General features: G+C 47.5%; 1 non-coding gene across 1 annotated transcript; it reads left to right on the top strand.

Moving 5' to 3' along the window:
* Positions 1-1,851: 1,851 nt before the first annotated feature.
* On the top strand, positions 1,852-1,924 carry TRNAR-UCU (transfer RNA arginine (anticodon UCU)). The gene has a single exon. It is a non-coding gene; the product is annotated as a tRNA-Arg (tRNA).
* Positions 1,925-14,427: the final 12,503 nt, after the last annotated feature.

Raw genomic sequence — 14,427 nt, forward strand, 5'->3', positions numbered from 1 at the left:
AAAGCCAAAGTTTTTCCACAATACCTGACGACCATTTAATTTTTGGGCTTCCGTGGCGCAATGCTTAGTGCGTTCGGCTGTTAACCGAAAGGTTGGTGGTTCGAGCCCATCCGCGAGCGGTGTTGTGAGGTCTCAGATGTAACGTAAAAATTCAGAGTTTTTCCACAATACCTGACGAACATTTAATTTTTGGGCTTGCGTTGCGCAATGGTTAGCGCGTTTGGCTGTTAACCGAAAGGTTGGTGGTTCGAGCCCATTTAGGAGCGGTGTTGTGAGGTCTCAGATGTAACGTAAAAAGTAAGAGATTTCCCACAATACCTGACGAACATTTAATTATTGGGCTTCCGTTGCGCAATTGTTAGCGCGTTTGGCTGTTAAACGAAAGGTTGGTGGTTCGAGCCCACCCGGGAGCGGTGTTGTGACATCTCAAATGTAACGTAAAAAGCCAAAGTTTTTCCACAATACCTGACGACCATTTAATTTTCGGGCTTCCGTGGCGCAATGGTTAGCGCGTTCGGCTGTTAACCGAAAGGTTGGTGGTTCGAGCCCATTTAGGAGCGGTGTTGTGAGGTCTCAGATGTAACGTAAAAAGTAAGAGATTTCCCACAATACCTGACGAACATTTAATTTTTGGGCTTCCGTTGCGCAATGGTTAGCGCGTTTGGCTGTTAAACGAAAGGTTGGTGGTTCGAGCCCACCCGGGAGCGGTGTTGTGACATCTCAAATGTAACGTAAAAAGCCAAAGTTTTTCCACAATACCTGACGACCATTTAATTTTTGGGCTTCCGTTGCGCAATGGTTAGCGCGTTTGGCTGTTAAACGAAAGGTTGGTGGTTCGAGCCCACCCGGGAGCGGTGTTGTGACATCTCAAATGTAACGTTAAAAGCCAAAGTTTTTCCACAATACCTGACGACTATTTAATTTCAGAGCTTCCGTGGCTCAATGAATACCGCGTTCGGCTGTTAACCGAAAGGTTGGTGGTTCGAGCCTTCCCGGGAGAGGTGTTGTGGGGTCTCAAATGTAGCATAAAAAGTCATAAGTTTTCCACAATACCTGACAATGTAACGTAAAAAGCCAAAGTGTTTCAACAATACCTGACGGCCATTTAATTTTTGGGCTTCCGTGGCGCAATGGTTAGCGCGTTCGGCTGTTAACCGAAAGGTTGGTGGTTCGAGCCCATTTAGGAGCGGTGTTGTGAGGTCTCAGATGTAACGTAAAAAGTAAGAGATTTCCCACAATACCTGACGAACATTTAATTTTTGGGCTTCCGTTGCGCAATGGTTAGCGCGTTTGGCTGTTAAACGAAAGGTTGGTGGTTCGAGCCCACCCGGGAGCGGTGTTGTGACATCTCAAATGTAACGTAAAAAGCCAAAGTTTTTCCACAATACCTGACGACCATTTAATTTTCGGGCTTCCGTGGCGCAATGGTTAGCGCGTTCGGCTGTTAACCGAAAGGTTGGTGGTTCGAGCCCATCCGCGAGCGGTGTTGTGACATCTCAAATGTAACGTAAAAAGTAAGAGATTTCCCACAATACCTGACGAACATTTAATTTTTGGGCTTCCGTTGCGCAATGGTTAGCGCGTTTGGCTGTTAAACGAAAGGTTGGTGGTTCGAGCCCACCCGGGAGCGGTGTTGTGACATCTCAAATGTAACGTAAAAAGCCAAAGTTTTTCCACAATACCTGACGACCATTTAATTTTCGGGCTTCCGTGGCGCAATGGTTAGCGCGTTCGGCTGTTAACCGAAAGGTTGGTGGTTCGAGCCCATCCGCGAGCGGTGTTGTGACATCTCAAATGTAACGTAAAAAGCCAAAGTTTTTCCACAATACCTGACGACCATTTAATTTTCGGGCTTCCGTGGCGCAATGGTTAGCGCGTTCGGCTTCTAACCGAAAGGTTGGTGGTTCGAGCCCATTTAGGAGCGGTGTTGTGAGGTCTCAGATGTAACGTAAAAAGTCAGAGATTTCCCACAATACCTGACGAACATTTAATTTTTGGGCTTCCGTTGCGCAATGGTTAGCGCGTTTGGCTGTTAACCGAAAGGTTGGTGGTTCGAGCCCACCCGGGAGCGGTGTTGTGACATCTCAAATGTAACGTAAAAAGCCAAAGTTTTTCCACAATACCTGACGACCATTTAATTTTCGGGCTTCCGTGGCGCAATGGTTAGCGCGTTCGGCTGTTAACCGAAAGGTTGGTGTTTCGAGCCCATCCGCGAGCGGTGTTGTGAGGTCTCAGATGTAACGTAAAAAGTCAGAGTTTTCCCACAATACCTGACCAACATTTAATTTTTCGGCTTCCGTTGCGCAATGGTTAGCGCGTTTGGCTGTTAACCGAAAGGTTGGTGGTTCGAGCCCACCCGGGAGCGGTGTTGTGGGGTCTCAGTTGTAGCATAAAAAGTCATAAGTTTTCCACAATACCTGACAATGTAACGTAAAAAGCCAAAGTTTTTCAACAATACCTGACGGCCATTTAATTTTTGGGCTTCCGTGGCGCAATGGTTAGCTCGTTCGGCTGTTAACCGAAAGGTTGGTGGTTCGAGCCCATTTAGGAGCGGTGTTGTGAGGTCTCAGATGTAACGTAAAAAGTCAGAGTTTTCCCACAATACCTGACGAACATTTAATTTTTGGGCTTGCGTTGCGCAATGGTTAGCGCGTTTGGCTGTTAACCGAAAGGTTGGTGGTTCGAGCCCATCCGGGAGCTGTGTTGTGAGGTCTCCGATGTAACGTAAAAAGTCAGAGTTTTGCCACAATACCTGACCAACATTTAATTTTTCGGCTTCCGTTGCGCAATGGTTAGCGCGTTTGGCTGTTAACCGAAAGGTTGGTGGTTCGAGCCCACCCGGGAGCGGTGTTGTGACATCTCAAATGTAATGTAAAAAGCCAAAGTTTTTCCACAATACCTGACGACCATTTAATTTTTGGGCTTCCGTGGCGCAATGCTTAGTGCGTTCGGCTGTTAACCGAAAGGTTGGTGGTTCGAGCCCATCCGCGAGCGGTGTTGTGAGGTCTCAGATGTAACGTAAAAATTCAGAGTTTTTCCACAATACCTGACGAACATTTAATTTTTGGGCTTGCGTTGCGCAATGGTTAGCGCGTTTGGCTGTTAACCGAAAGGTTGGTGGTTCGAGCCCATCCGGGAGGGGGGTTTTGAGATCTCAGATGTAACGTAAAAAGTCAGAGTTTTCCCACAATACCTGACGAACATTTAATTTTTGGGCTTCCGTTGCGCAATGGTTAGCGCGTTTGGCTGTTAACCGAAAGGTTGGTGGTTCGAGCCCACCCGGGAGCGGTGTTGTGACATCTCAAATGTAACGTAAAAAGCCAAAGTTTTTCCACAATACCTGACGACCATTTAAATTTCGGGCTTCCGTGGCGCAATGGTTAGCGCGTTCGGCTGTTATCCGAAAGGTTGGTGGTTCGAGCCCATTTAGGAGCGGTGTTGTGAGGTCTCAGATGTAACGTAAAAAGTCAGAGATTTCCCACAATACCTGACGAACATTTAATTTTTGGGCTTCCGTTGCGCAATGGTTAGCGCGTTTGGCTGTTAAACGAAAGGTTGGTGGTTCGAGCCCATCCGCGAGCGGTGTTGTGACATCTCAAATGTAACGTAAAAAGCCAAAGTTTTTCCACAATACCTGACGACCATTTAATTTTCGGGCTTCCGTGGCGCAGTGGTTAGCGCGTTCGGCTGTTAACCGAAAGGTTGGTGGTTCGAGCCCATTTAGGAGCGGTGTTGTGAGGTCTCAGATGTAACGTAAAAAGTCAGAGATTTCCCACAATACCTGACGAACATTTAATTTTTGGGCTTCCGTTGCGCAATGGTTAGCGCGTTTGGCTGTTAACCGAAAGGTTGGTGGTTCGAGCCCACCCGGGAGCGGTGTTGTGACATCTCAAATGTAACGTAAAAAGCCAAAGTTTTTCCACAATACCTGACGACCATTTAATTTTCGGGCTTCCGTGGCGCAATGATTAGCGCGTTCGGCTGTTAACCGAAAGGTTGGTGTTTCGAGCCCATCCGCGAGCGGTGTTGTGAGGTCTCAGATGTAACGTAAAAAGTCAGAGTTTTCCCACAATACCTGACCAACATTTAATTTTTCGGCTTCCGTTGCGCAATGGTTAGCGCGTTTGGCTGTTAACCGAAAGGTTGGTGGTTCGAGCCCACCCGGGAGCGGTGTTGTGACATCTCAGATATAACGTAAAAAGCCAAAGTTTTTCCACAATACCTGACGACTATTTAATTTCAGAGCTTCCGTGGATCAATGAATACCGCGTTCGGCTGTTAACCGAAAGGTTGGTGGTTCGAGCCTTCCCGGGAGAGGTGTTGTGGGGTCTCAGTTGTAGCATAAAAAGTCATAAGTTTTCCACAATACCTGACAATGTAACGTAAAAAGCCAAAGTTTTTCAACAATACCTGACGGCCATTTAATTTTTGGGCTTCCGTGGCGCAATAGTTAGCGCGTTCGGCTGTTAACCGAAAGGTTGGTGGTTCGAGCCCATTTAGGAGCGGTGTTGTGAGGTCTCAGATGTAACGTAAAAAGTCAGAGTTTTCCCACAATACCTGACGAACATTTAATTTTTGGGCTTGCGTTGCGCAATGGTTAGCGCGTTTGGCTGTTAACCGAAAGGTTGGTGGTTCGAGCCCATCCGGGAGCTGTGTTGTGAGGTCTCCGATGTAACGTAAAAAGTCAGAGTTTTGCCACAATACCTGACCAACATTTAATTTTTCGGCTTCCGTTGCGCAATGGTTAGCGCGTTTGGCTGTTAACCGAAAGGTTGGTGGTTCGAGCCCACCCGGGAGCGGTGTTGTGACATCTCAAATGTAACGTAAAAAGCCAAAGTTTTTCCACATTACCTGACGACCATTTAATTTTCGGGCTTCCGTGGCGCAATGGTTAGCGCGTTCGGCTGTTAACCGAAAGGTTGGTGGTTCGAGCCCATCCGCGAGCGGTGTTGTGACATCTCAAATGTAACGTAAAAAGCCAAAGTTTTTCCACAATACCTGACGACCATTTAATTTTCGGGCTTCCGTGGCGCAATGGTTAGCGCGTTCGGCTGTTAACCGAAAGGTTGGTGGTTCGAGCCCATCCGCGAGCGGTGTTGTGACATCTCAAATGTAACGTAAAAAGCCAAAGTTTTTCCACAATACCTGACGACCATTTAATTTTCGGGCTTCCGTGGCGCAATGGTTAGCGCGTTCGGCTGTTAACCGAAAGGTTGGTGGTTCGAGCCCATTTAGGAGCGGTGTTGTGAGGTCTCAGATGTAACGTAAAAAGTCAGAGATTTCCCACAATACCTGACGAACATTTAATTTTTGGGCTTCCGTTGCGCAATGGTTAGCGCGTTTGGCTGTTAACCGAAAGGTTGGTGGTTCGAGCCCACCCGGGAGCGGTGTTGTGACATCTCAAATGTAACGTAAAAAGCCAAAGTTTTTCCACAATACCTGACGACCATTTAATTTTCGGGCTTCCGTGGCGCAATGGTTAGCGCGTTCGGCTGTTAACCGAAAGGTTGGTGGTTCGAGCCCATTTAGGAGCGGTGTTGTGAGGTCTCAGATGTAACGTAAAAAGTCAGAGTTTTCCCACAATACCTGACGAACATTTAATTTTTGGGCTTGCGTTGCGCAATGGTTAGCGCGTTTGGCTGTTAACCGAAAGGTTGGTGGTTCGAGCCCATCCGGGAGCTGTGTTGTGAGGTCTCCGATGTAACGTAAAAAGTCAGAGTTTTGCCACAATACCTGACCAACATTTAATTTTTCGGCTTCCGTTGCGCAATGGTTAGCGCGTTTGGCTGTTAACCGAAAGGTTGGTGGTTCGAGCCCACCCGGGAGCGGTGTTGTGACATCTCAAATGTAACGTAAAAAGCCAAAGTTTTTCCACAATACCTGACGACCATTTAATTTTCGGGCTTCCGTGGCGCAATGGTTAGCGCGTTCGGCTGTTAACCGAAAGGTTGGTGGTTCGAGCCCATCCGCGAGCGGTGTTGTGAGGTCTCAGATGTAACGTAAAAAGTCAGAGTTTTCCCACAATACCTGACCAACATTTAATTTTTCGGCTTCCGTTGCGCAATGGTTAGCGCGTTTGGCTGTTAACCGAAAGGTTGGTGGTTCGAGCCCACCCGGGAGCGGTGTTGTGACATCTCAGATATAACGTAAAAAGCCAAAGTTTTTCCACAATACCTGACGACTATTTAATTTCAGAGCTTCCGTGGCTCAATGAATACCGCGTTCGGCTGTTAACCGAAAGGTTGGTGGTTCGAGCCTTCCTGGGAGAGGTGTTGTGGGGTCTCAGTTGTAGCATAAAAAGTCATAAGTTTTCCACAATACCTGACAATGTAACGTAAAAAGCCAAAGTTTTTCAACAATACCTGACGGCCATTTAATTTTTGGGCTTCCGTGGCGCAATGGTTAGCGCGTTCGGCTGTTAACCGAAAGGTTGGTGGTTCGAGCCCATTTAGGAGCGGTGTTGTGAGGTCTCAGATGTAACGTAAAAAGTCAGAGTTTTCCCACAATACCTGACGAACATTTAATTTTTGGGCTTGCGTTGCGCAATGGTTAGCGCGTTTGGCTGTTAACCGAAAGGTTGGTGGTTCGAGCCCACCCGGGAGCGGTGTTGTGACATCTCAAATGTAACGTAAAAAGCCAAAGTTTTTCCACAATACCTGACGACCATTTAATTTTCGGGCTTCCGTGGCGCAATGGTTAGCGCGTTCGGCTGTTAACCGAAAGGTTGGTGGTTCGAGCCCATTTAGGAGCGGTGTTGTGAGGTCTCAGATGTAACGTAAAAAGTCAGAGTTTTCCCACAATACCTGACGAACATTTAATTTTTGGGCTTGCGTTGCGCAATGGTTAGCGCGTTTGGCTGTTAACCGAAAGGTTGGTGGTTCGAGCCCATCCGGGAGCTGTGTTGTGAGGTCTCCGATGTAACGTAAAAAGTCAGAGTTTTGCCACAATACCTGACCAACATTTAATTTTTCGGCTTCCGTTGCGCAATGGTTAGCGCGTTTGGCTGTTAACCGAAAGGTTGGTGGTTCGAGCCCACCCGGGAGCGGTGTTGTGACATCTCAAATGTAACGTAAAAAGCCAAAGTTTTTCCACATTACCTGACGACCATTTAATTTTCGGGCTTCCGTGGCGCAATGGTTAGCGCGTTCGGCTGTTAACCGAAAGGTTGGTGGTTCGAGCCCATCCGCGAGCGGTGTTGTGACATCTCAAATGTAACGTAAAAAGCCAAAGTTTTTCCACAATACCTGACGACCATTTAATTTTCGGGCTTCCGTGGCGCAATGGTTAGCGCGTTCGGCTGTTAACCGAAAGGTTGGTGGTTCGAGCCCATCCGCGAGCGGTGTTGTGACATCTCAAATGTAACGTAAAAAGCCAAAGTTTTTCCACAATACCTGACGACCATTTAATTTTCGGGCTTCCGTGGCGCAATGGTTAGCGCGTTCGGCTGTTAACCGAAAGGTTGGTGGTTCGAGCCCATTTAGGAGCGGTGTTGTGAGGTCTCAGATGTAACGTAAAAAGTCAGAGATTTCCCACAATACCTGACGAACATTTAATTTTTGGGCTTCCGTTGCGCAATGGTTAGCGCGTTTGGCTGTTAACCGAAAGGTTGGTGGTTCGAGCCCACCCGGGAGCGGTGTTGTGACATCTCAAATGTAACGTAAAAAGCCAAAGTTTTTCCACAATACCTGACGACCATTTAATTTTCGGGCTTCCGTGGCGCAATGGTTAGCGCGTTCGGCTGTTAACCGAAAGGTTGGTGGTTCGAGCCCATCCGCGAGCGGTGTTGTGAGGTCTCAGATGTAACGTAAAAAGTCAGAGTTTTCCCACAATACCTGACCAACATTTAATTTTTCGGCTTCCGTTGCGCAATGGTTAGCGCGTTTGGCTGTTAACCGAAAGGTTGGTGGTTCGAGCCCACCCGGGAGCGGTGTTGTGACATCTCAGATATAACGTAAAAAGCCAAAGTTTTTCCACAATACCTGACGACTATTTAATTTCAGAGCTTCCGTGGCTCAATGAATACCGCGTTCGGCTGTTAACCGAAAGGTTGGTGGTTCGAGCCTTCCTGGGAGAGGTGTTGTGGGGTCTCAGTTGTAGCATAAAAAGTCATAAGTTTTCCACAATACCTGACAATGTAACGTAAAAAGCCAAAGTTTTTCAACAATACCTGACGGCCATTTAATTTTTGGGCTTCCGTGGCGCAATGGTTAGCGCGTTCGGCTGTTAACCGAAAGGTTGGTGGTTCGAGCCCATTTAGGAGCGGTGTTGTGAGGTCTCAGATGTAACGTAAAAAGTCAGAGTTTTCCCACAATACCTGACGAACATTTAATTTTTGGGCTTGCGTTGCGCAATGGTTAGCGCGTTTGGCTGTTAACCGAAAGGTTGGTGGTTCGAGCCCACCCGGGAGCGGTGTTGTGACATCTCAAATGTAACGTAAAAAGCCAAAGTTTTTCCACAATACCTGACGACCATTTAATTTTCGGGCTTCCGTGGCGCAATGGTTAGCGCGTTCGGCTGTTAACCGAAAGGTTGGTGGTTCGAGCCCATTTAGGAGCGGTGTTGTGAGGTCTCAGATGTAACGTAAAAAGTCAGAGTTTTCCCACAATACCTGACGAACATTTAATTTTTGGGCTTGCGTTGCGCAATGGTTAGCGCGTTTGGCTGTTAACCGAAAGGTTGGTGGTTCGAGCCCATCCGCGAGCGGTGTTGTGACATCTCAAATGTAACGTAAAAAGCCAAAGTTTTTCCACAATACCTGACGACCATTTAATTTTCGGGCTTCCGTGGCGCAATGGTTAGCGCGTTCGGCTGTTAACCGAAAGGTTGGTGGTTCGAGCCCATTTAGGAGCGGTGTTGTGAGGTCTCAGATGTAACGTAAAAAGTCAGAGATTTCCCACAATACCTGACGAACATTTAATTTTTGGGCTTCCGTTGCGCAATGGTTAGCGCGTTTGGCTGTTAACCGAAAGGTTGGTGGTTCGAGCCCACCCGGGAGCGGTGTTGTGACATCTCAAATGTAACGTAAAAAGCCAAAGTTTTTCCACAATACCTGACGACCATTTAATTTTCGGGCTTCCGTGGCGCAATGGTTAGCGCGTTCGGCTGTTAACCGAAAGGTTGGTGGTTCGAGCCCATCCGCGAGCGGTGTTGTGAGGTCTCAGATGTAACGTAAAAAGTCAGAGTTTTCCCACAATACCTGACCAACATTTAATTTTTCGGCTTCCGTTGCGCAATGGTTAGCGCGTTTGGCTGTTAACCGAAAGGTTGGTGGTTCGAGCCCACCCGGGAGCGGTGTTGTGACATCTCAGATATAACGTAAAAAGCCAAAGTTTTTCCACAATACCTGACGACTATTTAATTTCAGAGCTTCCGTGGCTCAATGAATACCGCGTTCGGCTGTTAACCGAAAGGTTGGTGGTTCGAGCCTTCCTGGGAGAGGTGTTGTGGGGTCTCAGTTGTAGCATAAAAAGTCATAAGTTTTCCACAATACCTGACAATGTAACGTAAAAAGCCAAAGTTTTTCAACAATACCTGACGGCCATTTAATTTTTGGGCTTCCGTGGCGCAATGGTTAGCGCGTTCGGCTGTTAACCGAAAGGTTGGTGGTTCGAGCCCATTTAGGAGCGGTGTTGTGAGGTCTCAGATGTAACGTAAAAAGTCAGAGTTTTCCCACAATACCTGACGAACATTTAATTTTTGGGCTTGCGTTGCGCAATGGTTAGCGCGTTTGGCTGTTAACCGAAAGGTTGGTGGTTCGAGCCCACCCGGGAGCGGTGTTGTGACATCTCAAATGTAACGTAAAAAGCCAAAGTTTTTCCACAATACCTGACGACCATTTAATTTTTGGGCTTCCGTGGCGCAATGCTTAGTGCGTTCGGCTGTAAACCGAAAGGTTGGTGGTTCGAGCCCATCCGCGAGCGGTGTTGTGAGGTCTCAGATGTAACGTAAAAATTCAGAGTTTTTCCACAATACCTGACGACCATTTAATTTTTGGGCTTCCGTGGCGCAATGCTTAGTGCGTTCGGCTGTTAACCGAAAGGTTGGTGGTTCGAGCCCATCCGCGAGCGGTGTTGTGAGGTCTCAGATGTAACGTAAAAATTCAGAGTTTTTCCACAATACCTGACGAACATTTAATTTTTGGGCTTGCGTTGCGCAATGGTTAGCGCGTTTGGCTGTTAACCGAAAGGTTGGTGGTTCGAGCCCATCCGGGAGGGGGGTTTTGAGATCTCAGATGTAACGTAAAAAGTCAGAGTTTTCCCACAATACCTGACGAACATTTAATTTTTGGGCTTCCGTTGCGCAATGGTTAGCGCGTTTGGCTGTTAACCGAAAGGTTGGTGGTTCGAGCCCACCCGGGAGCGGTGTTGTGACATCTCAAATGTAACGTAAAAAGCCAAAGTTTTTCCACAATACCTGACGACCATTTAAATTTCGGGCTTCCGTGGCGCAATGGTTAGCGCGTTCGGCTGTTATCCGAAAGGTTGGTGGTTCGAGCCCATTTAGGAGCGGTGTTGTGAGGTCTCAGATGTAACGTAAAAAGTCAGAGATTTCCCACAATACCTGACGAACATTTAATTTTTGGGCTTCCGTTGCGCAATGGTTAGCGCGTTTGGCTGTTAAACGAAAGGTTGGTGGTTCGAGCCCATCCGCGAGCGGTGTTGTGACATCTCAAATGTAACGTAAAAAGCCAAAGTTTTTCCACAATACCTGACGACCATTTAATTTTCGGGCTTCCGTGGCGCAGTGGTTAGCGCGTTCGGCTGTTAACCGAAAGGTTGGTGGTTCGAGCCCATTTAGGAGCGGTGTTGTGAGGTCTCAGATGTAACGTAAAAAGTCAGAGATTTCCCACAATACCTGACGAACATTTAATTCTTGGGCTTCCGTTGCGCAATGGTTAGCGCGTTTGGCTGTTAACCGAAAGGTTGGTGGTTCGAGCCCACCCGGGAGCGGTGTTGTGACATCTCAAATGTAACGTAAAAAGCCAAAGTTTTTCCACAATACCTGACGACCATTTAATTTTCGGGCTTCCGTGGCGCAATGATTAGCGCGTTCGGCTGTTAACCGAAAGGTTGGTGTTTCGAGCCCATCCGCGACCGCGAGCGGTGTTGTGAGGTCTCAGATGTAACGTAAAAAGTCAGAGTTTTCCCACAATACCTGACCAACATTTAATTTTTCGGCTTCCGTTGCGCAATGGTTAGCGCGTTTGGCTGTTAACCGAAAGGTTGGTGGTTCGAGCCCACCCGGGAGCGGTGTTGTGACATCTCAGATATAACGTAAAAAGCCAAAGTTTTTCCACAATACCTGACGACTATTTAATTTCAGAGCTTCCGTGGATCAATGAATACCGCGTTCGGCTGTTAACCGAAAGGTTGGTGGTTCGAGCCTTCCCGGGAGAGGTGTTGTGGGGTCTCAGTTGTAACATAAAAAGTCATAAGTTTTCCACAATACCTGACAATGTAACGTAAAAAGCCAAAGTTTTTCAACAATACCTGACGGCCATTTAATTTTTGGGCTTCCGTGGCGCAATAGTTAGCGCGTTCGGCTGTTAACCGAAAGGTTGGTGGTTCGAGCCCATTTAGGAGCGGTGTTGTGAGGTCTCAGATGTAACGTAAAAAGTCAGAGTTTTCCCACAATACCTGACGAACATTTAATTTTTGGGCTTGCGTTGCGCAATGGTTAGCGCGTTTGGCTGTTAACCGAAAGGTTGGTGGTTCGAGCCCATCCGGGAGCTGTGTTGTGAGGTCTCCGATGTAACGTAAAAAGTCAGAGTTTTGCCACAATACCTGACCAACATTTAATTTTTCGGCTTCCGTTGCGCAATGGTTAGCGCGTTTGGCTGTTAACCGAAAGGTTGGTGGTTCGAGCCCACCCGGGAGCGGTGTTGTGACATCTCAAATGTAACGTAAAAAGCTAAAGTTTTTCCACAATACCTGACGACCATTTAATTTTCGGGCTTCCGTGGCGCAATGGTTAGCGCGTTCGGCTGTTAACCGAAAGGTTGGTGGTTCGAGCCCATCCGCGAGCGGTGTTGTGACATCTCAAATGTAACGTAAAAAGCTAAAGTTTTTCCACAATACCTGACGACCATTTAATTTTCGGGCTTCCGTGGCGCAATGGTTAGCGCGTTCGGCTGTTAACCGAAAGGTTGGTGGTTCGAGCCCATCCGCGAGCGGTGTTGTGACATCTCAAATGTAACGTAAAAAGCCAAAGTTTTTCCACAATACCTGACGACCATTTAATTTTCGGGCTTCCGTGGCGCAATGGTTAGCGCGTTCGGCTGTTAACCGAAAGGTTGGTGGTTCGAGCCCATTTAGGAGCGGTGTTGTGAGGTCTCAGATGTAACGTAAAAAGTCAGAGATTTCCCACAATACCTGACGAACATTTAATTTTTGGGCTTCCGTTGCGCAATGGTTAGCGCGTTTGGCTGTTAACCGAAAGGTTGGTGGTTCGAGCCCACCCGGGAGCGGTGTTGTGACATCTCAAATGTAACGTAAAAAGCCAAAGTTTTTCCACAATACCTGACGACCATTTAATTTTCGGGCTTCCGTGGCGCAATGGTTAGCGCGTTCGGCTGTTAACCGAAAGGTTGGTGGTTCGAGCCCATCCGCGAGCGGTGTTGTGAGGTCTCAGATGTAACGTAAAAAGTCAGAGTTTTCCCACAATACCTGACCAACATTTAATTTTTCGGCTTCCGTTGCGCAATGGTTAGCGCGTTTGGCTGTTAACCGAAAGGTTGGTGGTTCGAGCCCACCCGGGAGCGGTGTTGTGACATCTCAGATATAACGTAAAAAGCCAAAGTTTTTCCACAATACCTGACGACTATTTAATTTCAGAGCTTCCGTGGCTCAATGAATACCGCGTTCGGCTGTTAACCGAAAGGTTGGTGGTTCGAGCCTTCCTGGGAGAGGTGTTGTGGGGTCTCAGTTGTAGCATAAAAAGTCATAAGTTTTCCACAATACCTGACAATGTAACGTAAAAAGCCAAAGTTTTTCAACAATACCTGACGGCCATTTAATTTTTGGGCTTCCGTGGCGCAATGGTTAGCGCGTTCGGCTGTTAACCGAAAGGTTGGTGGTTCGAGCCCATTTAGGAGCGGTGTTGTGAGGTCTCAGATGTAACGTAAAAAGTCAGAGTTTTCCCACAATACCTGACGAACATTTAATTTTTGGGCTTGCGTTGCGCAATGGTTAGCGCGTTTGGCTGTTAACCGAAAGGTTGGTGGTTCGAGCCCACCCGGGAGCGGTGTTGTGACATCTCAAATGTAACGTAAAAAGCCAAAGTTTTTCCACAATACCTGACGACCATTTAATTTTTGGGCTTCCGTGGCGCAATGCTTAGTGCGTTCGGCTGTAAACCGAAAGGTTGGTGGTTCGAGCCCATCCGCGAGCGGTGTTGTGAGGTCTCAGATGTAACGTAAAAATTCAGAGTTTTTCCACAATACCTGACGAACATTTAATTTTTCGGCTTCCGTTGCGCAATGGTTAGCGCGTTTGGCTGTTAACCGAAAGGTTGGTGGTTCGAGCCCACCCGGGAGCGGTGTTGTGACATCTCAAATGTAACGTAAAAAGCCAAAGTTTTTCCACAATACCTGACGACCATTTAATTTTTGGGCTTCCGTGGCGCAATGCTTAGTGCGTTCGGCTGTTAACCGAAAGGTTGGTGGTTCGAGCCCATCCGCGAGCGGTGTTGTGAGGTCTCAGATGTAACGTAAAAAGTCAGAGTTTTCCCACAATACCTGACGAACATTTAATTTTTGGGCTTCCGTTGCGCAATGGTTAGCGCGTTTGGCTGTTAACCGAAAGGTTGGTGGTTCGAGCCCACCCGGGAGCGTTGTTGTGACATCTCAAATGTAACGTAAAAAGCCAAAGTTTTTCCACAATACCTGACGACCATTTAATTTTGAGGCTTCCGTTGCGCAATGGTTAGCGCATTTGGCTGTTAACCGAAAGGTTGGTGGTTCGAGCCCATCCGCGAGTGGTGTTGTGAGGTCTCAGATGTGACGTATAAAGTCAAAGTTTTTCCACAATACCTGACGACTATTTGATTTCAGAGCTTCCGTGGCTCAATGAATACCGAGTTCGGCTGTTAACCGAAAGGTTGGTGGTTCGAGCCCACCCGGGAGAGGTGTTGTGAGGTCTCAGATGTAACGTAAAAATTCAGAGCTTTTCCACAATACCTGACGAACATTTAATTTTTGGGCTTCCGTTGCGCAATGATTAGCGCGTTTGGCTGTTAACCGAAAGCTTGGTGGTTCGAGCCCATCCGGTAGCGGTATTGTGAGGTTTCAGATGTAACGTAAAAAGTCGGAGTTTTCCCACAATACCTGACGAACATCTAATTTTTGGGCTTCCGTTGCGCAATGGTTAGCTCGTTTTGCTGTTAACCGAAAGGTTGGTGGTTCGAGCCCACCCGAGAGCGGTGTTGTGA

This window comes from Phalangium opilio, unplaced genomic scaffold (assembly GCF_054372755.1).
Source record: "Phalangium opilio isolate 3A_F unplaced genomic scaffold, DU_Popi_V2 ptg000003l_1, whole genome shotgun sequence".
NCBI classification, from domain to species: Eukaryota; Metazoa; Arthropoda; class Arachnida; order Opiliones; family Phalangiidae; genus Phalangium; species Phalangium opilio.